The sequence below is a fragment of the Notamacropus eugenii genome, chromosome 2 (assembly GCF_028372415.1).
Source record: "Notamacropus eugenii isolate mMacEug1 chromosome 2, mMacEug1.pri_v2, whole genome shotgun sequence".
NCBI classification, from domain to species: Eukaryota; Metazoa; Chordata; class Mammalia; order Diprotodontia; family Macropodidae; genus Notamacropus; species Notamacropus eugenii.
In genome coordinates, this window is record NC_092873.1 from 380,847,620 (window position 1) to 380,873,646 (window position 26,027).

General features: G+C 42.4%; 1 pseudogene; it reads right to left on the bottom strand.

Annotated features, from left to right (window-relative positions):
• Window positions 1–25,826, bottom strand: part of LOC140523092 (antizyme inhibitor 1 pseudogene) — a 36,445-nt pseudogene extending 10,619 nt beyond the window's left edge.
• Window positions 25,827–26,027: the final 201 nt, after the last annotated feature.

Here is a 26,027-nt window from a genome sequence, read left to right on the forward strand (position 1 = left end):
ACTGAGTCAACAGCTTGCTAAAGGAGACCCCAAAAATGCTGAAGAAAATAACACCTTTAAAAATAGGCTAACTCAATTGGCAAAAGAGGTTCAAAATGCCAATGAGCAGAAGAATGCTTTAAAAAGCAGAATTAACCAAATGGAAAAGGAGATTCAAAAGCTCACTGAAGAAAATAGTTCTTTAAAAATTAGAATGGAACAGATGGAGGCTAATGACTTTATGAGAAACCAAGAAATCACAAAACAAAACCAAAAGAATGAAAAAATGGAAGATAATATGAAATATCTCATTGGAAAAACAACTGACCTGGAAAATAGATCCAGGAGAAGGAGACTGCCCCCAGTGGATTTTTGTCATTGTCAGAGGGGATGAGTTGTTATAAGATTAGGCCAGATGATTTTGTGACCATCATGACAGTCTCCCTTAAGGAAGGTTGTAACATGCTAATAGGCCCCAGAATATTGTACACTCTCATGGCCATAGGCCTCATTATGAGCTTTTGACTTTGTTATCAACTGTTAGGTTATTTGTACTACTAGGGTTTTCTCATTTTAAAAACTTAACAATGGTGAGGAACTTGACAAGGGAAGGAAGAAGGAAGGGAATAAGCATTTGTATAGCTCCTACTGTTTGCTAGGCATTGTGCTAAGCACTTTCATGCTAATAAATGTCGAACAATTAGCTCACCAAAAACTGCACATTTTTAAGTTTAATCTGTATTGTTAATATTTTTCTATCACTTTCTTAAATCTAGACAATCAACAAAACAATAAATCAAACCCTGCTTTGTAGCATTTGCCTATTTCCAAGGAGTAATGTTCACACTGAAAAATCTAACGTGTGTGTGCTATGCAAGCACACACATGCATGCATGCAGAGAAAGAGAGAAAACCAATTCAAACTGGTTTCAGCACAACCCTGAACTCCCCCAAGGGTGAGTTCATTACACTTTTGGATAGCTTTAATACTTAGAAAGTTTTTCCTTATGTCAAATACAAATCTTCTCTGCAAATTCCACCCATTGGTCCTAGTTCTGCTCTCTGGAGCCTAGCAGAAAGAATATTATCTCTCTTTCACATGAAAGGTCTTCAAATATTTGGAAATAGCCACATCTATCCCCAAATCTTCACCCCTCCTGGCTTAACATTCCCAGTCTTTTCAAGGGCATAGTTTTCTTCCCTCTATCCATCCAGTTAGCAAATATTTGACTGAATGTTTGCTGTGTAAAAGGCTTTCTGTGGGGGAGACTGCTGGTCTCTTAAGTATAATTAGCTAACAAGCTTCCAGACCTCACACATGCCCTATTTGGGTCTGGGTGGGCATAGAGAAGACTCAGAAGATATGAACCAGAGATTCAGCCTTTGCTGATACTGCAATATGAGCTTATCAATCATCATTTGCCCCCTTAGAAATCTGGACAGTGTGTGTGTGTGTGGCAGGGCCAAGGCCTCAGGAATCCAGTAGTAGGCACATGCACATGCTTCTTCCATTTCTCCCCCAGTACTATATGCCTCTGAAATGCCATGTTATGTTTCAAATACAAAAGGAGAAGCCTGCAGGCCTGCCCGCTCACTGTTGAGCCATGGGTAGAAAGCTTCCGAATGACCCAGATGCGCCCTCTTTCCTACTGACCTAACAGATGTGGTGATAAGATTCAACTACTACCTTGGAGCTTCTAATTGCCTAATAGGGTCTTGCTGTATATTTAATAATGCTGAATTATACTAACAAAACTCTTGATTCTCTTGTAATGGAGTGGGGTCATAGTTATGTAGTGAGGGCTGTCCTTATGTGGCTCAAAGGGAGACAGAATAGACATGTCCAGCTTCTTCTCCCCTCCTTCCCCCCAACCATTCTCCAAGGGAGACTTTCCTGCCAGGAGTAGAAAAAGGAGGTTGGGGCCAGAGGCTGATCCATTCTCCTCAGAGAGAGAGGGTAGCAAGCTAGAAGCATATCTATCTGTTCCTTAAATATTTTTAGTCTAGAGAATATGATTGAGGCCCCTCTAATTTCTGGTCATTTTATCAGTTTGGGCAGGAAAGGAAATCCCAATATCTATATCCAAGGTTTGACTTCTTTCCCAGGAATATTGGGAATTGAAGAATAAACACAACACATTGGGAATAACAAAGAAACCCATTTATCCAAATCAGTAGCAAAACAGAAATCAGAGAAGAGAATATATACCAGACAATACAAAGTAAAGGAGTTCTCCCGTTAGGATCAAAGTAATTCAGCTCAAGCAAGATATTCCTTAAAGAGAAACTCCAGTGTAGCAAGTTGGGAATAGGGGCATGAGGGCATCTGCCAGTCCCTTTCATGTCTTCCCGGAGTCTTTTCTTTCAACAACCTCAAGTGGGGTTGACTCTTCCATCTTCTCTGTCTCGAAGCTGGAATTCCAAAGTGTCCAAAGCACCTAACTTGATGAATCCCAAAGGGGACTGGCCCTTGAAGAGTCCTAGAAGGGACTGGCAAAGACTGGAACTCTTTCACCTATTCCCAGAATTTTCAGAAAATTCCCAGAAATTTCAGAAACTTTTTCAGAAACTGCCAAGGTATTCATCTCCACCAATAACGAGAGAGTCCCACACAAATTGTTTTTGGAACAAGGGTTACACTACGTTGGGAAATACAGCTCATTTGTGCAGAGTTTTTTGTCTATTGTCTCTCCTATTGGATTGTGAGTTCTTGAAGACAGGTGCTGTCTCTTGCCTTTCTTGGTATCTCCCTTGTTGTTGTCATTGAGTTGTTTCTGACTCTGTGTCCATGGGGTTTTCTTGGCTAAGATACTGGAGTAGTTCACCATTTCCTTCTCCGGCATCCCCATTTTACAGTCAGGGAACTTAGGCGAATAGGGCTTAAGAGACTTGCTCATGGTCACACAGCTAGTAAGTGTCTGAGGCTAGATTTGAACTCAGGTCTTCCTGATTCCAAGCCCAATGCTCTATCCACTGTACCACCTAGCTGCCCTGGCACATAGTAAGTGCTTAATATGTGTTTACTGATTGACTCAGCTGGCCTAATAGTGTTGCCACAACAATTTCTACAACCTACATCTTGAAGAGATGCACAGGTTACATAGAGTGTAAACTGGGTATACCCTGGCTTACCCAGCTCATCTTCATCACATGCTTATGGGTCACATATTGTCTGCTGGGACTTGAATTAAGTTCAACAAACATTTATTACAGTCCTACTCAGTGGCAGGCACAGGGGATACCAGGACAAAAACTGGCACAATCCTTCCCCTCAAGAACTTATGTTCTACCAGGAGAAGGAGGGAAGGACAGAATGCATCATATATAAAGACAAATATAAAGCAAGGTAAAGTGTGATGAGCTCAAAGGTGAGATTCCAACAGTATGGGACAGGTTACGGCCTCTGTTGCCACTTTATATTTGCTCTTTTCTTTTGGGTTGAAGGAGATTGGATTAGCTACAACCTTGTGAGTTGTGAAATGTAAGGAGAGTAAACCATCAGGTGTTAGGCAGTACAGTGCATAGAGCACTGGGCCTGGGGTCAGAGAGACCTGAGTTCGACATGACATCAGATACTTCCTAGTTGTGTGAATCTGGGCAAGTCACTTAATCTCTTTCTGTCTTAATTTCTTCAACTACAAAATGAGGATAGAAATAGTGCCTACATCCCAGGGAGGTTGTGAGGATCAAATGAGGTCATATTATTTGTAAACTGATTAACACAGTGTCTGGCACACAATAGGTGCTTAATAAATGTTTATTTCCTTCCATGAGAGGTCTGGAAGCTGGAGTCAGTGCCAAGATTTGCCAGAAGTCAGAGGGTGGTAAGCTAAGAATTTGCCCAGTAGAGTAACCTATCCAGTCTAGTCTAGAAGTAACAGAGGTGCAGACTGATCAGTGAACCTGATGAGAAGAATAATATATAGCAATTTTCATTAAGTTTGAGCCCTCTACCCCTCTATCCCTCTATCCCCAAGGTAGTAAAGGGGAGACTGTGGGCCCATGTTTTGGGGGGGGAATTTTTTGTACTTCTGTTCTTGCTATATATCTTTACACTAACTATCCTTTTATAAAAGCTTAAAAAATGGGAAGAAAGAGAAATTTCTTTTAGTATCTAGGGATATGAAGGGTGGGAAAGAAGGAGCCTGTAAACTGTCCAGAGGACCTAATAGAGACATATATGACCTGTCACTATCTACACATGGCTTCGTATCTTTCCATGTTTATATAACTCAAGTGCTACAATGTCTGGCTTCCCTTAATATTCACATTTGAGCTCTCGCAGTGCAGTTTTCTATCTGATCAGCGCATTCCCCAGTGCTCTACATTGAGTGCTCTGTCCAGACTCGTGTTGCTAATGGTAGGAAAAGTCTATGCTTACGTTCACTCCTTAGGTCTCTTCAGTCAGAGTATTCAGTCCTGAACGGTGCCTTGGGCATATCCCAGCTGGTAAACACTCTGACAATATCTATGCTGCTATCTGTCCTAGAGTCATTAGTAGTGAATCTGATAATATCTAGGCTCAACCAAAATATCTGAGAGATATACTAAACTATAAACAATCTTAGATTTTTTTAAGACCACAGGAGCTGAATAAACCTTAGAGATTGCCACCACCTCTCCCATTTTACAAAAAAGCGAAACCCAAGAAGTGAAGTGTTTTGTCCAGGTGCGTAGTAAGTGGAAGCATATGAATTTGAACCAAAGTTTTCTGATTCCATCTAGTATTCTCTCTCTAGATCTTAGAGCTATAAAGGACCCTAAAGATTATCTGATCTAACCTCATGCCCTAGGAACAGAGCCCTTCTATGGCATTCAATAGTCATTCTACCTCTACTAGAACTCTTCTAATGATAAGGAACTAAATATTTCCTTGTGCAGTTCATTCCATGATTAGATTGTTCTGTTAGGAAGGTCTTGCTGAACTATAATGTACTTCTGGTTGCTCTTACTCCTGTGCTCTGGGGCCAGTCTTTCTTTCACATGACAGTACTTCAATTATTTGACAGTGTACTCAGAGGTAGTCACTTTCCTATGGAGAAGCTGTTTAAACCTAGAGAACCAGATTCTGTCCGCCACTGCCATCTAGGAGTGGCACTCTAGTACAATGGAAAGAACTCTGGACTTGGACTCAGGAAACCTGATTTAGAGTCCCAGATCGATCACTTACTGGCCATGTGACCTTCAGAAAATAATTTTCTCCTTTCTGGGATTTCATTTTCCTCATTTATAAAATGGTGTTGTATGATTTATAAGGTATAGAAGGAGTGGTACCTGTTTTTTGTAGTTTCGATGTTTTTCCTCTAAAGGAACAAGGCCATTCTTAGGATCATCATCAGTTTGGCTTCGTCGCCATCTCAACCTTAAAGGAAGTTGTCAGAGGCTACAACAGAATTCCTACTGCCTTGCAAGAAATCCCACTGACCTAGCCCAGCTATTTTTTGTGGTGAAAATTAAGGGAGTAGCTATTTTATTCGAATGACTATATTTTTTAACCTTAGGAATTATATCCTTTTATCCTTTAGTATTAGTAAAATCTTTTTTATTCCATATTATGGTCCACAAGTATCTCACTGCGTTCTAACCCCAAATCTGAATCACCGAGCTTGCCTGACTTAGATCTGCATCATAATAAAAGATTTCTTCAAGCTCTAACTTGACTGGTACTGCAATCAGGATAACCAAAAGCTTGGACTAGATAGCTCTGGGCCTGAATAGGCAGTGAGTACAGAACATTCTAAGGAGGGATATATGTATGATATTTATGTAGAAAATGTATGCCATAATATATATACACACATACATATATGATACACATGTATAAAATACACATATTATATATGTATCAAAAGTATAAGAATAAGAAATATATATAATATATTATACATATGTATAAAACCTGAGGGTTTTATACACACAGACACAGACACACACACACACATGAATATAGATAGATATCTACATACATCCCTCCTCAGAATATATATAATTTGGATATGTAATTGTGTGTGTATATAGATATAGATATATGCATGTATGTGTGTATATATATTATATGTGTATATAATATATAAACACACACATCCTGAGGGATATATAGGTATAAATGGATACCCATGTATAGATTCCTCAGGAATATATGTAGACTATGACAGAAGTGTATTCTGAGTGGAAGGAGGGAAGGAGTGGGAGCATGAGGGACCAAGGTTAAAGAGTAGGAAAGATTTCATCTATGGGCAGGTTTGGGACATCCTATGGGCCTTGAAAGTGTCTGTACTGGAATGGGTCTGGGTCTCCTAATTCAGAGAAGATGATAAGAACTTGGAAATCAGTCTGAGAAAGTAGAGATTTATATTAAAAATCTGTGACCCTCACTTGTGAGGATCAAATGAAATAATGTTTGTAAATTGCTTTACAAACTCTGAAGCACAAAGATCAATTATAGTTCAAACTAGGATTGGGAAATTGGCAGTTTGCCCCAGAGCACTGAAATTTAGAGGGTGGTGACTGTACTTTCGATTCTTATGGCAGCATAAAAACAACTGAGTTTAGTTGCAGGGGAGGTGGGGAGATGCTATGATATGCAAACGACCTGTTTTCTTCTTCCAGCTATCCCTCCCTATTCCTGTGAGCTTCTCTCACAAGAGCTCTCAGTTTGCCCCTATTCAGAGCACTGGCCTTTCTACCAGTACTTTTAAGGAACAGTTTATGCCCCTTGGCCACAGACATATCTTATGTTACTTAACCCAGATGAGAAAGTTGGCAGTTAGGGCTCAGATGGCAATAATTTTCGTTGCTGCTGATAAAGTTTCATTCTTTTCATCATTTTGTTTGATGTAGTTCAGATAAAAATGGTCTTCAAATAAGTTTCCATCCTACTGCTCTTTTATTAGCACATGGTTTTGATTTCTTCTACTACATCTCTATATTTAGAGTTCCACATAATTAGAGTTTCTGAGTGTTTGGTATGATAATATATATTTAAAATGTTGTTCTTAATTTTTTTGTGGGTGAATATTATGTCCAGGTAATTGTGGGTAATAATTTTGCCTGTGATAATGGCTCTAATTCCAGCATGGCTTATTCATTGAATTCTCAAGAATATTTTGGAATTTATACTAGCCATTTGTCAGCTTATGAAGAACAACAGACTCCTGGTATATAATTTTGCCTCATGCCTTTCTAGGTATTTAATAGTTACTAAAAATCTGTAAACCTTCAGCTATAATAAGTTTTATAGTTTTCACCATCTTCTTGCAAATCTGTGCCATTCTATAAGCCTGGATTCTTAAGAATAACCCTTCTGCAGTTTCTTGTAGCAGTGACATAATATATTGTTATCAAGAACCCCCTCTGTTTCTATAGAAAAATCTACTGGACTCAGCCATTTTTTGCAAGTCTTGTTTGTAACATACTATGTGTGAATGTCAGCCATTCTTAAATCTTAGCCATTTCATAGTCTCTATCTGATGGTAAGTCACTATCAGTCACATTCCCTATATTCAGGGATATGTATCACTTTTCAACCTTGTTATTACTTTATGAACTAGGCTCTGTTGTTCAGTAAGTATTGTGACAATAATTTTGATACCCCTACCAAATTTAATCTGCATTTAATCAGTTCATTGTGGTTTAATGGGTATCAGTGATCATATTAGTGATTTAAACATAATAGGATTAAATCTGATAATGCTGTTAGGATAAGAGTTACGATTGATTAATCTATGATGTATTAGTGGCAATGTCCATGTATTGATTAAAATTAAAATTAAAATTATTTGTATGTTGACCTATGTTTAAATATAGAAAAGGAACTTGCTATGCCTGTCCATCCCCCACTGATGTTGATAGCTGTTGATAGCTATATTCCAGAAAACCACAGTTTCTTATTTGCCATGACCAGATGGTTGTAACAAATGTTCAAAAGTCCCAAGGACTCTGTTGCCTAGTCACTGACCAAACAGTAGAAAGTCCTGGACCCCCTGTTACTTGGACACTGATTAAACAAGCAGATGGCTAGGAGACGTTACCCTTGACCAAATATGGAGTTCCTTCCTTTGGCTATTTCCTACGGTCAAACATGGAGTTCCACTTCCTCCCCTTGATCAATCATGTAACTTTCCCCTTTTTGAAATTAACCAATCAAAGATTTGTACTACCCCTTTTTATTTTTAGTATTATCTCATTTTCCATAAATATGCCTAACCCTCAGGCAGAAAAGGGTCTTTGACTGCAGAGGAGAGTCTTGGATCCAATTTCTTGGGGATCATCAGTTTCCCTAATAAATTGAAACTGTTCAGAGTCCTCATGCCTCACATGTCTTTTGTTGCAAATTGGAATTTTTGGGTCACATTCTTTCTATACATTTTTAATCTGTTATCGTCATCACCATCAATCATCAAGTGTTTTGATGTTTGATCTGGAAAACAAGAGTTTTGGAATCTGTGCCTGAGTCTCATTCTATTCTTATTTCCCCATAGCACAAATCCAGCTAAGGGATAAAGAGAATCAAAATGATTCTGATCCAGGACAATGACCCTGGAGTCTCTCAGAGTTGCCATTACACAAGAGCCATGCACAGGGCAACCTTTCCTTTGATCTAGTTGCTGAAAGTCAGATCCACATGGGAGGAGATACCATGATACCATCAGACCCCATTCTGGAAGCTATTTTGCCTGGCATTTTGTAGGGAGAAGGCATTCAAACTACTTTTGCCCTTTTTTCATGTCTCCTCATCTCTAAAGTGCACAGATGGACACTAGTCACAAGGAGGGATTGTTTCCAGAAATCTGCACTTTCCTGGGTGGCAGACTAAGAGCCAGAACAAAGGAAGAGATTGTCTAGGAAGAGAAATCTGTCTTTACTTGAAGACCTCAAGAGAAGGAGGATCTACTACCTTTTGAGGAGACAATTTTTGGTTAGATATAATTGTTAGGAAACTTTTCTTGATGAATGAGTGAATGAATGAATGAAAAGTCTTCTTTTAGTGCTACTATGTGCCATGCACTAAGTACTCGGTGTGCCATTACAAAAAGCAAGGCCATTCCTCCCTTCAAAGAACTTAGGAAAGACAACATATATAAGGGAGTAACAGCCAGAAAACGGTGCTTTGGAATGAGAAGTTACAGCAATAATGAGTGGAATTCACCACAGGACACATCTGTTCCAGGAATGGTAATGTTGATTTGGTTATTTTATCCAGGGCTAGAATGGAAATTCTGAAGGAAAAGGATCAGAGGGGGCAAGGTGGGCATTGAAGCAGTAACCTGGCATAAAGATGGCTGAGGAACAGCATACTAGAGTTTGGGTCAGGCCAGTTATGGAGAATTCTCACCAATCAGTAGCCTAGAGCCCCATGGTAAGAACTGGAGAACTGGGTCCCATCCCACTTCAAGACATTAAGCCTAAATTGTCCACTTTGCAATTCTCATCCACCTGCTACTAGCTTTGCCCTCTGGGTCCAGGCAGAACAAATCTAACCTCTCTTCCAACCCTTCAAATATTTGAAGATACCATTTATATCTCCCCTAAAACTTTTCATTCTCCAACAAAACATCTCATTTCCAGTTTTTGAGTGGCTTGATTTTTGAGGCCCTTTGCTCATTGGGTCTTTTTCTTCTGCACACTCTGTAGCTTTTCCATGTCATTCCTAAAATGTGATGCCCAGAATAGAAGACAGAATTCAAGATTTGACTTGACTAGGCCAGAGAATGACAGGATTGCGATAGTCTTTCTTCTGCACATTATGCCTATTGATGCAATCTACAAACACATTAGATTGTTTTTTGCCACCATATCAAGTAGTTGGCTTCTATTCAGTTTGCTGGTCTCAAAAACCTTTGAGTCTTTTTCAGACAAATGGCTATCTGGCCACACCTCCCTTCTATTGTACTTTGAGGTTGGATTTTAGACCCAAGTAGAGAATTTTTCCATTATCTTTTTAAAAGTTCATTGTATTAGACTTAAATCAGTGCTCATCGAAGCAAAGAATTGGATCTGGAGGAGACCTTAGAGATCATTTAATTCAACCTCCTCATTTTACAAATGAGAAAATTGAAGCCAGAAAGGTTGTGATTTGCCCAAGATCACATATGTATGGACAGAGGTAAATACGAACCCAGATCCTCAGGTCTCCAAAGCCAGGGTTCTTTCTATTTTATTATCCTGTCAATTCCTTTTTGGATCCCAATTCTGCTAGCTAACATTTTAGCTATCCTTCCTAGTTTTGTGCTATATACAAATTTGGTAAGCATGCTATTAATGTTTCCACCAAAGTCATTGATAAAGAAGTTCAACAATGTTTTGCCAAGCAGGTCTACTGGAGACCCCTTCCAAGGTGACCTGGCCCATCAATGACCATTTTGGTCTGGCCATTCAACCAGTTCTCAATCTACCTAACTGTTGAATCCATATCTCTGTTGACAAGCGCAGCATGAAAAGCTTTCTCAAATGCTTTGCTGAAGTCTCATCTACATCTATCTGTCAAATTCTCCTTCATCTATTAGTCTATAAGCTCTCTCAAAACAAAAAGAAATCTTATTCTTGAGTGACCTGTTCTTTTGTAAAAATATTTGTTTTTGACATTCACTTTCTAAGAATTTTAAGTTCTGAATTCTCTCTCCTTCCCACCCTACTCATTTGAGAAGGCAAAAAATATAATATCAATTATACAAATGAAATCACGCAGAACATATTTCCATATTAGCCACGTTGCCAAACAAAGCAAAAAAAAGTGAAAAAAAATTATACTTCCATTTGCATTGAGTGACCTGGTCATAATGAAGCCATCCTTACTCTGGAAAATTTGTAAAATTTCTTCTCTTCAGTCATTTGTCAGTCACGTCCAACCCTTAATAGCCTCATTTGGGATTTTCTTGGCAGAGACAGTGGAGTGGTTTGCCATTGCCCTCTCTAACTCATTTTACAGATGAGGAAACTGAAGTAAAAAAGGTTAAATAACTTGCTCAAAGTCACATAGCTAGTAAGTGTTTGAAGCCAGATTTGAACTCAGGAAGATGAGTCTTCCTGATTCCTGATCTGGTACTTTAGCCATTGCACCACCTAGCTGTCCAATTCCTTTTCTAGATATTCAATACTCCTTTTCTAGATGCTCCTTTTAGTGATTAGCTCTGAAATTTTTGCCAGGAATTAAAGTCTGGCTCATCATTCTATTATTTGCAAACTACTGTCTTCCCTTTTTAAGATATTGGGACATTTGCAGCATCTCTCCCTTTCTCTGTGATCACTTCGCTTAGCAATCACACCCAGGCAGTTTGTCTGAGTCTATTGATTTATACTTATCAAGAGCAGCTAGGTGTTCTCTTAATATCTCCTCACTTTGAACATTAACTCCCCTTTTATTCCTAATTCTTCTATCCTTTCCAGTTCAGAGATGATTCTTCTTGTCAGAGGCAATGGAAATAAACTAAGAGTGCATAGTTGTCTGCTCTTTCCGTGATCCTTTATCATCATATCAACCACCCAAGCAATGGTCCTATGCCTTCTTCATTCCTTTTTTTTACTCTAATATGCCTCAAAGGAACTGTTTTTGCCATCACAGTCATTGTCTTTGGCATTTGTCACCAATTTCAGCTGATTCAGAGCTTTACTACTTGTGACACTGCTGTTGTAGCTTGTCTTTCACTCTCAGAGAGGACTATGACATCAGGGAGATGATGCCATGACTTCTAAGTAAATTGGATTTAAGTGAGGAAGGGCTGTGCAAGGTCACTAGCCTCACTTTCTCCTCCAGAGCCATCTTGGTCCAGTGGCAAAATATAGATCAGGACAACTGGAGATGGCCCCCTGGTTTGGAGAGGGTAGAGAACAAAGAATAGAAAAGGGTAGAGGACATCATGAGTTTGAGAGCAACATGACTGCTTACAGAGCAGAGGTGCAGGAAACAATATGATTGGTTGAAAGTTTGGTAATGATGGCTAGCAATGGTCCCCACCTTTTCTCCTGAGACTAAGAAGTGCTCCGTGTTTGAGTCTAGGTGTGAGATAGCAGCCCAGACTTTTGGACTACAAATTAGGCATCCTTTAAGGATAACTTGGTAATGTAAAGATATCAGGTCTGACCCCCTTGTGTTCACCTAAGTACTTGTGACACTAATCTTAAGGGAAGGTGCCATTTTGTATTCATCTTCTATTACCTTCTCTTGCTTCCATCTGCTGCATGTGTTTTGAATATCTAAATTAGTCAGTTTCCTGTGTGCGCATATCTGTCTCTCCCCTTTTGCTCCTCATCAGAATTATTTTCCTTTGTACCTGCAGAATTTTATCTTTAAGAACTTTCCATCCTTCAGGGCTAACTTTCCCTGGACAGATTTAAGCCATGGAATTTTACCTATCCTTCCTCTAACCTTTTTGAAATCTCTTCTTCTAAAATCTAGGATTCCCTTCAGCCTAGTTCAGTTTTCCTTCTGTATCACAAATTCTAACCTCTTCCTTCTTGCACAACAGTCAAGTCAAATCATTAAGCATTTATGTGCCAGGCACTATGACTTATGGGCTCCAGGATTACAGGGAAAGGTAAAATGGAGCCTGAAGTCTAGTGGGACAACAAGACACAAACAACTATGTACAAATATAAGATATATACAGGATAAATTGGAGATAAACTTGAAAGGAAGACATTAAAGGAGAAGTGAGAAAAGTTTCTTAGAGAAGATGGGACCTTAGCTGAGGCTTGAAGGAAGTCAGGGAAACCAGAAAATGGTGATGAAGGGGGAAGGAGTTCCAGGCAAGTGGGACAGCAAGTGAAAGTTCCCAGAGTTGGTAGGAGGGTCTTGTCTGTGGAATAGCAAGCAGGCTAGTATTACTGGATCACAGGATATATAGCAGGTAATGAGAAATAAGAAGACTGGAAAGCCAAACAGGATTTTACATTTGATCTTGGAGGTAATAGGGAGCCTAATGGGATTCACTGAATAACAAGGGAGTTGTGCCACTTCCAGGGTAGCTAAGTAACAGAGTGGATAGAGTATCAGTCTTGGAGTCAGGAAGACATCTTCCTGAATTCATATCTGGCTCAGATATTTACTAGCTATGTGATCTTGGCCAAGTCACTTAACCCTCTTTGCTTCAGTTTTCTCATCTGTAAAATGAGATGGAGAAGGAAATAGCAAACCACTCTAGTATCTTTGCCATTGATTAGTGATAAAGACATGATCCTGGAGAGATGGGCTGAACACTTCCATGATGTTCTCAACAGACTGATGTTGAAGTCATTGGCTTCAAGTTGAAGTCAATCCCTTTCTAGGGATTCCAACTGAAGAAGAGGTTTTGAATGTCGTTGGTTTTCTCTCCAGTGGCAAAGTGCTTGATGCTTATTCTATTCCAGTTGAGATTTACACGATAGGGGGTCTACTGCTCGTACAAAAGCTGCCTTCCCAATTATATGGCAAGAGGAAGTTATCAACCCTAGGACTTCAAGGATGACTGTTGTCTATCTCTATGAAGGAAAAGGAAATAAGTTATTTTCTGACAATCACAGGGAGGCCTCTCTCTTAGTCAAATTCTTGCCAGAATCCTCCTTAATAGGCTGATCCTTCACCTGGAAGATGGTCATCTACCTGAGAGCCAGTGTGGCTTCAGAAAGGGCCAAGGAACAGTCGATATGATGTTCGCTGCCTGAGAACTCCAGGAGAAATGCTAGGAGCAGAACAGAGGTCTGTACACAACTTTTGTAGATCTGACCAAGGCCTTTGATACTGTCAGTTCTGAGAACTTGTAGAAGATCATGGCAAAATTTGATTGCCCAGAGAAGTTCATCAGTATTATATGCCAATTCCATGACAGCATGCTTGCACAGGTTCTAGATAATGGATAACGCTCTTGTGTTTTCTCAATCATCAATGGAGTGAAGCAGGATTGTGTGCTTGTTCTCATGCTTTTTAGCATGATATTTTCAGTGATATTGTCGGAAGCCTTCAACAAGGACAAAAATGGCATCAAGGTCAGCTGCCAAATTATTTAACTTGAAAAGGCTTCAAGCCAAGACTAAAGTGGAGGGAGAATTGGTGCTTGACTTTTTGTTCCCAGAGGATTGTATACTCAGGGCAGACTCTGAGGCTGAAATGCAACAGAAGATGGATTAATTCTCTGCCACTTGTGCTAATTTTGGCCTGACAGTTAACCACTAAGAAAACAGAGGTTCTCTATCAGCCAACATTGTACCATCCATACATGGAACCAAATGAAACATCCATACATGGAATTACAAATGGAGAAATTTTGAGTGCTAAGGATAAGTTCACTTACTTTGTCAGCATGCTTTCCAAGGATATACACATAGATGATGAAGTTGGTACCTGCATTGCCAGAGCTAGCTTAGTGTTTGAGAGGTTCTGAAAGAAAGTATGGGAAAGCATGACTGCCTACTAAACTGAAGATCTACAGAGTCAGTGTGGTATGTCTGTGAAACCTGGATAGTATATCAGCACTGTGCCAGGAAACTGAATCACTTCCATTTGAATTGTCTTAGGAAGAGTCTACAGTGATCCTTGGCAAGATAAGGTACCAGATACCGAAGTCTTTTTTTGAGCTGAATTGCCAAGCGTTCAAACTCTGCTGCAGAGAGCGTAACTCCGTTGGGTTGATCATGCTGTTTGAATGCCAAAAGTATGTTTGTCTAAAAGACTATTTTACAGAGAACTCACACAAGGAAAGCACTCACATGGAGGTCAGAAGAAGAACTACAAGGACACTTTCAAGGTTTCTCTGAAGAACTTTAGAATCTACTGTGAAAGACATGAGAGACACTGGCATAGAACTGCCTAAAATAAAGTACTTTCATCAAAGAAGGTGCTGTACTCTATGAGAAAAGCGGGCCTGCACTAGTTCAAAAGAAACATGAGATGCATAAATTTAGAGACATTTCCACTCCAAATGGTCATATGGATTATTTGTGCCTGACCTGTGGTAAAACCTTCTGAACTCATATTGGTCTGATCAGCCAGTCAGACACACTGTACCTCGACCCTAACATGGTGATGTCATTTGGCCCCTCTTTAAGCAGGAAGGGTAACAACCAACCAACCAATCTACAACCTTGTGCAAAATATTTTAACCTATCTGGGCCTCAGTTTCCTCATCTGTAAAATGAAGGGATCAGACTAAATGACTTTCCTTTTATGGTCCTTTCTACCATTACATCTGGGCTTCTATGATTCTTTATGAAGATTTTCTCCTTCCCTCCCTTCCTGAATAGCTCATCTTTCTTTCATTGGCTTTTCTCCTTCATTTCTGTTTTCTCTCTCCTACACACTTATCACATCCTGATATGTTTTAGTTATTTGTGTACATGTGTAGCCTGAAAGCTCAGAGAAGAACTTAGGAATTGGGGTCTATTTTTCCCCACAGCCTGATGTTTTGTATATAGGAGGTTCTTGAAGGTCTGCTAGATTCAAATGTATTAAAGGCAAGGGTCAAGAAGCAAATGTAACAGGGTCAAGAAGGTTTCAGGGATGGTTGTCCAGGACTGACTCCCTAAAGAGACTTTTGTGCAATGTGACCACCAGGTGGCACCAGTACTCAGAGTCTCACTTCACCTCTGCTTGGAAGAATTTTGTGGGGGTCCCAAAGGAGAGGGGATAGGGGCGAGGCAGAACAGAGAGGAAAGAAGAGGTTAAGCAAAGTTGAGGGTAAAGGGCTTGGGAAAAGGGAACTGGGGTAATGGGGGGAGGAGGTGGAGATGAGATCAGAAAAGCGAGGGAGCTGGGAGGATAGAGAAGGAGATGTGGCTCAGGCTTAGGCAGCTAGGAAGGGTGGGGATAGAGGAGGTATATTTATCTGCTGAGCTGTTGGCATTAAAAATAACCAGGGGCCCACAGTAACCCAAGCCTCCCCCCATCCCCCCTCACCCCCGCCATGAGCAGGGAAGGAAGGACTATGAGGAGGGCAGGAGCGGAGAGAGAGGTGATCCCCCTCCCCCACAATACCCCCAACCTCAGGGCTGGGCCCAGAGCCAGAGAAGGGGCCTGGCTGGCACCCCATGGGCTGGCTGGAGCCAGCGAAGTGGGGAGGAGGAAAGAGAAGGGAAGGAGGGAGGAGGAGGAGGGGGAGCCAGCCAGGAACAATACTGGCCCCCAGCCAGAAGTTGGGGAGGGGGGAAGAAAGAAAAAGGCAAGGGGGGGAGGGAGCAGTCAATGAGAGGGGAGAGAGGAGGGAAGGAAAGAGGAGAACGGGCCAAGAAGAGCAAGAGACAAGGAAGGAAAGGAAAAGGCAAAGAAATGCCCACCCACAGAGAGGGGGAAATAGGTAGGGAGATGGATAAGTACCCAGAGGAACACAGAAGAGGAAACACGGGATGGGGAAGGGAGAGGGTCAGAGAGACAGAGATAGATGGAGGAAGAGATACTGAGGAGCAGAGGCATAGAGAGAGAGACAGAGAGTGGGGAGAAAGAGGGAGAGAGAGAGAGAAATAGAGAGAGAGAGAGACAGAGACAGAGAGAGACAGAGACAGAGAGAGACAGAGAGAGAGACAGAGAGACAGACAGAGAGACAGAGAGAGAGAGAAAGAGAAGCAAAAGTAGACAGAAAGAGGGGAGAGACGGAAAAACAAAAGAGACTCTTAAGCAAAAAGCAAAACCCTTACTGATAGGAAGAGGAGACCTGGAATGAAGCAAATAGTTTATCTCCATTTCCCCAGGGAGCTCGTAATACTGCCCTCCCAGGCAAACAGGTGCTTTGTCTCCTAGTGCTACCCTCACACACATAAGACACAAGGGATAGCAGTAGAAGGCTTTGAGATTAGATTTTGGAAGAATTTCCCCCAGAGAGTAGGTAGGAATCTCAACTAAAGGAGTTGAATAAAGGAGAGTGTGGAGTCTCATTCTCTTGGGAGCCTATCATACAGGATAGAATCTCACTAGGTTAATGGGAAAGGGGAGGGGGGTTGCCCCAAAGCAGGGGGCAGGGGACAAGATGACCTCTGGCAGTCCCTTCATGTACACTATTTGTTCTTTGGTTTCTGATTCTGGGGATGTGATGATAGAGCGACAATAACAGGAAAGTTTTGCTGAAAGATTTAACTTCTAATTCCCAGTCACAGAGGGGAGAGGAAGTGAGATTTAGGATAAGGGGTGCTGTGGGCTAGGCTACCTGGTTCTGGTAGAAGGGGGAAGACAGCAAGAATAAGGCCGGATGCCCCCACCTTCCTGCCTGCTATAGAGCTCCCTGGCCCCAGGCACTGTGGTTGGCACACTGGGCAGGGATGGTGGTTTGACTCAGCTTCATGGGAGGGGAGTAGCCTGCCTGCTTGGTGGAGTTCACAGTTCCTACAAAGTTCAGAATAAGAAAGATCATCGAGTCCAGCTCCCTCCTTTGACAAATTAGGAAACTGAGGCCTAGAGAATAAAATTGGCTTCCAGTACAGAGTAGTGGAAATGATATTTGAACTTACATCTCCTGACTCCTAATGTGATACAACTGGCACTTCAGCACATCACCTCTGCTGAAGAGGTCCTCTACTAGGTAGCTAAATGATGCAGTGAATAAAGCACTGAAGCTTCCGTCGGGAAGAATCTATCCTCAGACACTTAACCACTCATATGACACAGGGCAAGTCACTTAATCTCCCTGTGCCTCCGTTTCCTAAGAGTAAGCCCTTTCCCCCCTCCTTATGAAGTTTAAATGCTATGTAACTGTGAGCTATTATTACCCTAAAAATGGAAGGAATGGGATCTTACGATTATACCAGGAGAGTACAGTGGTGGACCCTTCCTTGAGTAAAGTAATGAGTCCGTTGTAAATCTGATAACAATACCTACATGTCAGATAACTGGGGGTATGACTGATGCACAGAGCCTTTGTCCCTCTGCGTCTTTGTGCCAGAATTTGGACCACATAGAAGGTGCTCTGGACGCCTTTTATCTCATTGAAGACAATATTCTCTGCCCCAGGGTGTATTTCTGTCTGTGTGCACAGTATGGTGTGCCCTGGTAGGCAATCTTTATTCAAAGAATCAGAACTAGAGAACTAGAACTGGAGCTTGGCAGTCCCTAAATATTAATATTTTTATTACATCTTAAGGTTTGCAAAGCGCTTTCCAAATATTATCTCATTTGAGCCTCAAAACAGCCCTGAGAGAAAGGTGCTATTATTATCCCCCCTTTTTACAGATGAAGAAAGTGAAGCACACAGAGGTTAAGTGACTTGTCTAGGGTCACACAGCTAGTAAGTGGCTGAAGTTGGATTTGAACTGAGGTCTTCAGGATCCCAAACTGCATGATCTAGCCTAGCGGACTGTCTTAGTTCTAGTACAATCCTTACAAGAAAAAAGAACTCTCTCTACTTTTGCTATGAGGCCTGCAACGAGGGGGCTCCTTCCATCCCCAGAGGCAGCTCATTCCATCTTTGGAAAGCTCTAATTGCTAGCAAACCTTTCCTGACAGGAAGCCTAAATTCCCCTCTTTGCGAAATTTACACCCTTTGCAGTTAGTTGGCCCCGGGGGCCGAACAGAACAAAGCTAATCTTTCTCTTACTGGCAATCTTTCAAGTACTTGAAGACAGATCTCCAGGATAGCAGCACACCCCCACCCCTCACCCCCAGGTCCAGTCTTCTTTTCACCAGGCTGATTGTCCTTGTCTACGGATCCAAAAGTTAGTAGCTGCTCCTGCTAGTGGATTCCTGCATCTCAGGTGTGACAAGCTGGACAGGTTTGGGGCACTTTCTGAGGAGCAAAAGGCATGGTGGAAAATGGATTCATCTTAGAGCCAGAAGAATCTGAATTTGAGCCTTATCTCCGCACCTTATTTAAACTATATGATGCTTTGTTGGTGGTGGTTAGTCATTTTTTCAGTCATTTCTGACTCTGTGACCCCATTTGGAATTTTCTTGGCAAAAACACTGGAGCGGTCGGTTTGCCATTTCCTTCTCCAGCTCATTTGATAGATGAGGAAACTGAGGCAAACAGGGTTAAGTGACTTGCCCAGGGTCACACAACTAGTAAGTGTCTGAGGCGTCATTTGAACTCAGGTCTTCCTGGTTCCAGGACAGGCTTTCTGTCCACTGAACAACTTCGCTGCCCACTCCCATTTCTTACCACACACTAATGTTCCATTACATTCACATAACTACAGTTTGTTCAGCTGTCGCCTGTTTGATGGACACTAACATTGTTACCAATTCTTTGCCACACTAAAAGCAAAACAAAACAAAAATAAATGAAAAAAATGTGCTGCTGTGAATATTCTGGCATGTACTGGATTTGGTTCCTGTCCCTTTGGGGCTTGGGATGAGAGAAGGGTGAGTGAGTTTGATTCAGATAGACCAGTGAAGGATGCTGGAGAGGAGAGTCACCATACTCTCAGGAAGAGAGAGAGGGGACAAAAAGATGGGAAATACTTCAAGTCAGTAGAGAATTATGGCCCACCTAGGACCGAGGACCTACATTTAGAAAGAATAAGTGTACACAGCCTAGTCTGGGCCTGGCTCACTTTCTGGTTTATAGACTTCCTACTCCTATACCCTGATACAGTCTTTCTATATACACAGACTCATTTACCTTGTGAATAAACCCTAGAAGAATATACTCTTGCTTTAAAATGCATGGTATGATGAGAAGAGAAAAGCGGAAAAGGAAACTTCTGCCAGAATTGGGGATCCAGTTAAGCTACATTGGACAGAAAGTGGAAAGGTGATTAGGAAGGGAGTGTTTACCAACTCTAGATAACAAAACGTATGCAGGACACACTTTTAAATTTAATCTGCATTAACACTTTCTCTGTCACTTTCTTAAGTCTAGAAATCAACAAAATTGTAAACCAAACCCTGATTTGTCACCTTTGCTGATTTTGGAGGCGTCAACGTGTTAAATGAAAATTTAACAGTAGGCTATCTCTAGGGCTAGCTCCACCCCTCTGGGTGTGACCGATCTTAAACTCCTGGGAGAACCGGGACCAAGAAAATCTAGCCTTGAATTTAGAGCAGGAAGGGATTTTAGGGATTATCTCTTCCAATCCCTCTATTTTCCATAAAAGGAAATGGAAGTCAGACAAGGGAACTGACTTTTCTAAGCTCACCCAGCTGGTGGGTTGCAGAATTAGGATTTGAATCCTGGTTATTTGACTTCAAATTCGGGAGAATTTATCTATTTGGCATTCAGCAATCAGTGAGGTTCAGAAATGAGTAGCATTAAGAAAACCCTGGACTCAAATTCAGTTTCACTTAGAATCACTGAGGAAGCTGACACTGTTCATAGAGGCCTAAGGCTCAGGGTAGAGCCATCCTAGTGTGTCCCTAAATAGGCTGATGTGGGGGGTGGGGCTAGGGCCAGGAGATGTGGCCTTCTAATAAAATCTTTCTCTGTTTTCTCCCCCATCCACTACTCCTCCCCATTTTCTTCTTCTCCCTCAGGACCTGGGGGTATTTGAATTCCCCCTTGCCCTTCCAGAGACAGCCGTGGGGCAAGGGCCCTGGGAACAGACCAAGGGTCAGCCCCCACTCCCAACCCTCCCCAGCTGGATCACTGGCTCAGCTATGGTAACCTTAGGACTTAATCCTCCACCTGAATAGGGAGTTTTTTTACACACACACACACACACACAGCTTGGAGACCCACTTAGGAGTCCTGGGGGCATAATCTTTAAGCCTGGCAGGAGGGGAAACAGTTTGATTCTGAAACCTCCTCCACAGGCTGGGAGGGTGGGGGGCGCCAGGCGTGAAGCCCGACCCTGTAGTGAAGGATAAAAGTTAGACGGCAGGAAAGATTTCCTTTTCTTTCCAAAGAATCCCATACATATTAGATGGGAATCTTTGTTGTATGTGAAATCCAAAGACCTCTTCCCAACAGCACCAACGCCCAAAACAACACACTTAGTAGTCAGCATTGCTGAAGCCTTTTCTGTATCCACTTTCAGTACTTCCAGTCCAATGTCATCTCAGTTTCTCGCTGAGGCTTTGGCAGCACTCCCTTGGTTTTTCCATCTGTCAAAAAGAAGGTGTTGGATTTGAGGATCTAAAACTTGCTTTCAGTTCTAACAGTCTTGTTCTTGGGTACTTCCTTGCTCTTATATTTTACCTTCTAACATTATTTCCTAAGCTTCCTCTCAGTTCTAATGGCATAGATAACAATCCGCGTCCCAAAGTCCCTTTCAGCTCTGACATGCTGTGGGGCTATAGGATTTTGCCTCAGTGACTTGGTGGGTCTAACCACACCTCTCCCACTCCCTCCCATCAGGAGGGAAAGGCCAGTCAAGAGTTGAGAAGTCAGTCCCTCTGCAGTTGCTGTCTTAGGCTGACTCAGATTTGCTGAGTCTCCATTCCCAGAAAACCCTGCCTGGCAGAGACAGAGCGATGAGGTCAGATTCTAGGTTCTCTCAGACTAGGATAGAACCAAGTAAAAGAAGCCAATTACCCTGTGCCCAGCATCCTGAGCTCTTCATAGGAGAGCTTGACCTCAGCCTGAGTGTGCCAAATGGAGTCAGAGAAAAATGTTGCAGGTGGGAGAGTGAAATGTGCAGGGAAATTCTAGTTTCCAGCCTCAGAACAAACAAGTATTTATCCACTGATCATTTATTAATCTTCTATTTGCACAAGCCACAGTACTAGCTAGGCACTGGGGGGAGATAAAAGGATAAAAAAGACAGTTTCCCATCCCTTGTTCAGTAGAGTTTGGTTCTTCATGAACCCATTTGGGAATTTTCTTGGCAGACATGCTAGAAGGGTTTGCCTTTTCCTTCTCCAGCTCATTTTACAGATGAGGAAACTGAATCGAACAGAGTTAAGTGACTTACCCAAGGTCACACAGTATATGTCTGAGGCTGGATTTGAACGCAGGAAGATGAGTCTTCCTGACTCCAGGCCTGGTACTCTATCCACTGTCTCCTAATAGGACAAAAAAAGACATGGGCACAAATATCCATAGAACAAATATGGAAATCTTACTGAATCCCACGGTTGAGATTTTTTAAAGAGATTGTTGGGTCCAATTCCTTCATTTTATAAATGAGGAAACTGAGACCCAGAGAGGTCATGAATTACCAAAAGTCATACAGCTATATGAAGCTAGGGTAATGAAGTCTCTTTACAGAGAGCAACCTCTCCCCTCCCTTGCCTTAAACTTCCTACATTAGTCTAATTCCTATCTGTCTCTAGGCTCCCTGAAAGGCTCCAGTCTCAAAGAAGCTATAAAGAGAGCTTAACCAGCTAGGCCTAGAACAGAGCCCAGTCTGGGCATTAGGGGGTATTGGGGGAGAGATAGGGATAGGGAGAGAGATAGATGAGATGACCTCTTGATGTCCCTTCCTACTGGAGGAGTATGACCTAAGCTACTGGGGGTGGGAAATGTGGTAGAATTTTGGGGAAAGCTGGGTCAAGTGGGGTCATCTGTATCTCAGTACCACCCCCCATCCCCACCCCCCCAGTGATAGTGACAGTGACGGAGGACTGCTGGGCTCACCTCACTGCAGGGGAGCCATTGATCAGGGAAGCTGTTGGGATGGAGACAGGCAGGTTGGAAAATAGGAACCAAAGGGAAGGAGAGGGAAGTGGGGTGGGGGGAGGGGGAGGAAGCAGGTTTCAGAGAAGGGAAAAGTGCTTTATACATCAACTTAATAAAACCAATCAACCAACAAAAATGTAAGTTTTCAAGGGACAGCTGAAGAGGGCTTGGGAGAGGTTAGAACAGAAGGAACCTTAAAGATAGAGTTGCCTCTTTTTTAAGATGAAAAAAATAGAAGTCCAGAGATGGAGAGTGACTTCCCAGGGGTCACAGAGTAATGAGTTAGTAGCATAGAGATCTGAGAATACCAGGGAAACTGAGGTAGGGTAGGATGGAGGAGAACCCCGAGAATACAGGAACGACAACCAGTCCTACGGTGGGAAGGTTGAAGGTTAGACAGCTTCCAGTGGATTTGATAGGAGATGAAGTTAGAGTAAGAAGGTACCATCTACCTACTCAACAGTCGTCCTAAGGGAATAATGGTGGATGGGTAGACAGAAGCACTTCCTAATGGTCCAGATGTCAGAGATATTAGACCAGAGGAATACCAGGCCTGATTTAAAGAATGAAATTCTACCCCCTGGTGAGGAAGAGGGATAACTAAATCAAGAGATCTTGATTTAGGAGGATGGAGGATGGGGGAAGCAATCTGGGGACTAAGGTCTCCTCTCAGGGCGAGGGCTGCTGTCCTACCGCCAAGTTTCTGCTTCTGCAGGGAGGAGCCCAGCCCAAAGATTCTTATCCCAGCTCCTCGGAAGTAGAACTGGTTTATCCACTGGCAGTGCCAAAGAAGGGGGGAAGCTGAGGCTGAAAGGTCAGGAGGTCAATGTCTGCCCACCCCCTGGCTGTACCCTTTAAGATGAGGAGAGAAGGATTCCCAACCATCTAAATTCCCAAAGTACTCAGCTGCAGAAGACTGTTTTCAGATGTAATCTGCATAGGATTACCGTGTTTTCATCATAGACAAAACTCTCCAAGTGCAGTATCCCCTTCTTCAGACTTTGTTCCTACAGTATCTCCTTAATCCCCTGTCCTCTCCCTCAGTGGCTCCCCATCTTTTCCCCTTCTCCCCTCCCCCAGAAGCTTCTCAATTCCAGCATAGTACATTCACCGGAAAAGCATTGGAATTTTTAGTCAAAAAATATAGGTTTTAACATTGCCACTGCGATCGTGTGATCTTGGGCAAGTGACTTTGTCTCTCTAGGTCTCAGTTTCCTCAGGAGGTTGGACTAAATGACTGCTAAGAATCCTCTCAGCTTTCTCTGATGAGGTGGAATCAGTCAAGAGAACTACCTGATAGGATTTTCTCTCTCTCTCTCTCTCTCTCTCTCTCTCTCTCTCTCTCTCTCTCTCTCTCTCTTTCTCTCTCTCTCTCTCTCTCTCTCTCCCTCTCTCCCCTTTTCTCCACCCCAGGCCTCCTTTCTCTTCTCTCCCTCTGAAGAACTAGTGAGATTAATCTAACTAGGGCTGCAGCTTTAAGAGTCCAGGCTGGGGTAAGGATAGAGGGTTACATACTGGAGGGGCTCACAGCAGAAATTCCCTTTCCCTAGTTTTCTTTCTTCTTCCATAACAAAGGCCCCCAGAGGCCCCATCACCTCATCAGTCTTTCATCCTCTGGTTGATGGCAGCCTCTTTATCATTAGCAGTCCCAGGTCAAAGGGCATAGCCCCCAGGCCCCTCTCCCTCACTGCTATTCCCACCCCCCAATCTCCAGTTGACAGCTTCTGTTTTCTGGTCTCCCCCTCCCTTCTCTAGCCTCTTTCCCATTCCTCTCTCCCCTCACCTGGCCCTTCACCTTCTCTCCTCAAAGATTTAATCTCATACTTAGGCTTAATCTTTCTCCTGTTCCGTCAACTTAATCGCTGAATGGGCGTTGCCTCAGTCAAATTCAGACCTGGGGAAGACCTTAAATTAAAAAAGGCCAACGCCTCCCACTGAATCCAGGGCCATCTCCAGTCTTCCTCATCTATATCTCATCACTGGATCCAGATGGCCCCAGAGGAGAAAGTGAGCCTGGTGACTTTGTACAGCCCTGACTCACTTGAGTTCAATTCACCAGCATGTTATGGCATCTTCTTCCTGAGGTCATGGTCCTCTTCAAGAACAAAGGACAAGCCACAACACCCTCTTATATTTCTTTGTCTACATCTATTCCTTTCTCCGTCTTTCTTTAGTTCTATGTCTATTTTTCTCTCTCTTTCTGTGTCTCTTTTTCCATTTATCTTTTCTCTTAATCTCTCTATGTCTCTGTCATCAATTTCTGAATCAGTCAGGGTTTCTTGAGAGTCCATTCAGTCTCTATCTGCCTGTGTGTGGGTAAATGTATTCACATGGAAGTTGGAGTGAGACTGGGAAGGGGTTGAAAACTGGATCCTAATACTCTTGACTTTGGCCTCCTCTTGTGTAATGAGAGGTTTTAAATACCCTTTCCCAGTTCCATCAGTGGTGTGTCTCAGACCTACCTGTCGACTGACTTGGGGGACACTGAGGCTGTAGGGAGGTAAGGGGTAAGGAAAGACCCTTAGGTAGTTCAGGGTTTAGGGGAAGAGAGGCTGAAAATGCTTCTGTGGGTTTCATCATTAAGTGAATCACGTACAAATGAGATGTAAATTACCATGGAAATGAGCGTCTGTTCCACTGGAGTCCCTCAGGGCCAGGGATGATACCTTCATCCTGTTCTCCCAGCTGCCAGGGTTAGCGGAAGGCAGGCTAGGGTGGGTGAAGGCTGGTGAAGGGGAAGCCTGGAAGGAATTTCTCACCAGCTGGGTGGGGCAGTCAGGGTGAGGCTGCCACCTCCCTGATCCAATCTCTTAAACTGTAGACAAACTATGGCTTTATCTCCCTTGATGTCTCTGGCAGAAGTCTCCCTCATCCTGAACAGCGCCAATATGATCGTCTTCCTTGTCCTGGGGACTAGGGGTAGATCCAAAGAGAAAAATGGAATCGTAGGATTTGGAACAGCCAGTGACCTTAAAGATCTTCGTGTCTGAATCCTTTGTTTCACAGATGAGGAAACTGAGGCACAGAAAAGTCCTTTCTTGGAGGAAAAAGAACTCTAGATCAGAATTAAAGGAGCTGGGTTCAAATGCTAGCTCAAATATATTTTTATCTGTATGATATTGGGCAACTACAGTCTAGAGACATTGAGTGATTTGCCCAAAATGGCACAGGTCCTTTGACCCCAAGTCTATCATTCTTTTCATTGTTACATTGAAATATTTTTCTTAATGTCAGTTTTCTCATCTATAAAAGAGACAGTTCTCTTAGATTCCCTCTGAGACTTTTTCCTGTTCTAAATCTAATAGAAGGTCCTCCAGTCCAAGGGTTATCTTGTTTTTATCTTTGCAACCCCATTACCTGCTGTAGCATCATAGTTGGTCGTTGTCCTTCATTCTCCATGAGGACTAAAATGACATCACTATGTTAGAGTCAAGTTTCAGTGTGTCCAACTATGGCTGATCAGAGCCAAATGAGTTCAGCATGCTCTACCACAGGTCGGGCACAAATAGCCCATGCGGACATTTGGGGTAGATTCTCTAAATTTATACATCTGCCTTTGTTTTGAGTTATTTCAATTCTGCTTTGCTCATAGAGCATAGC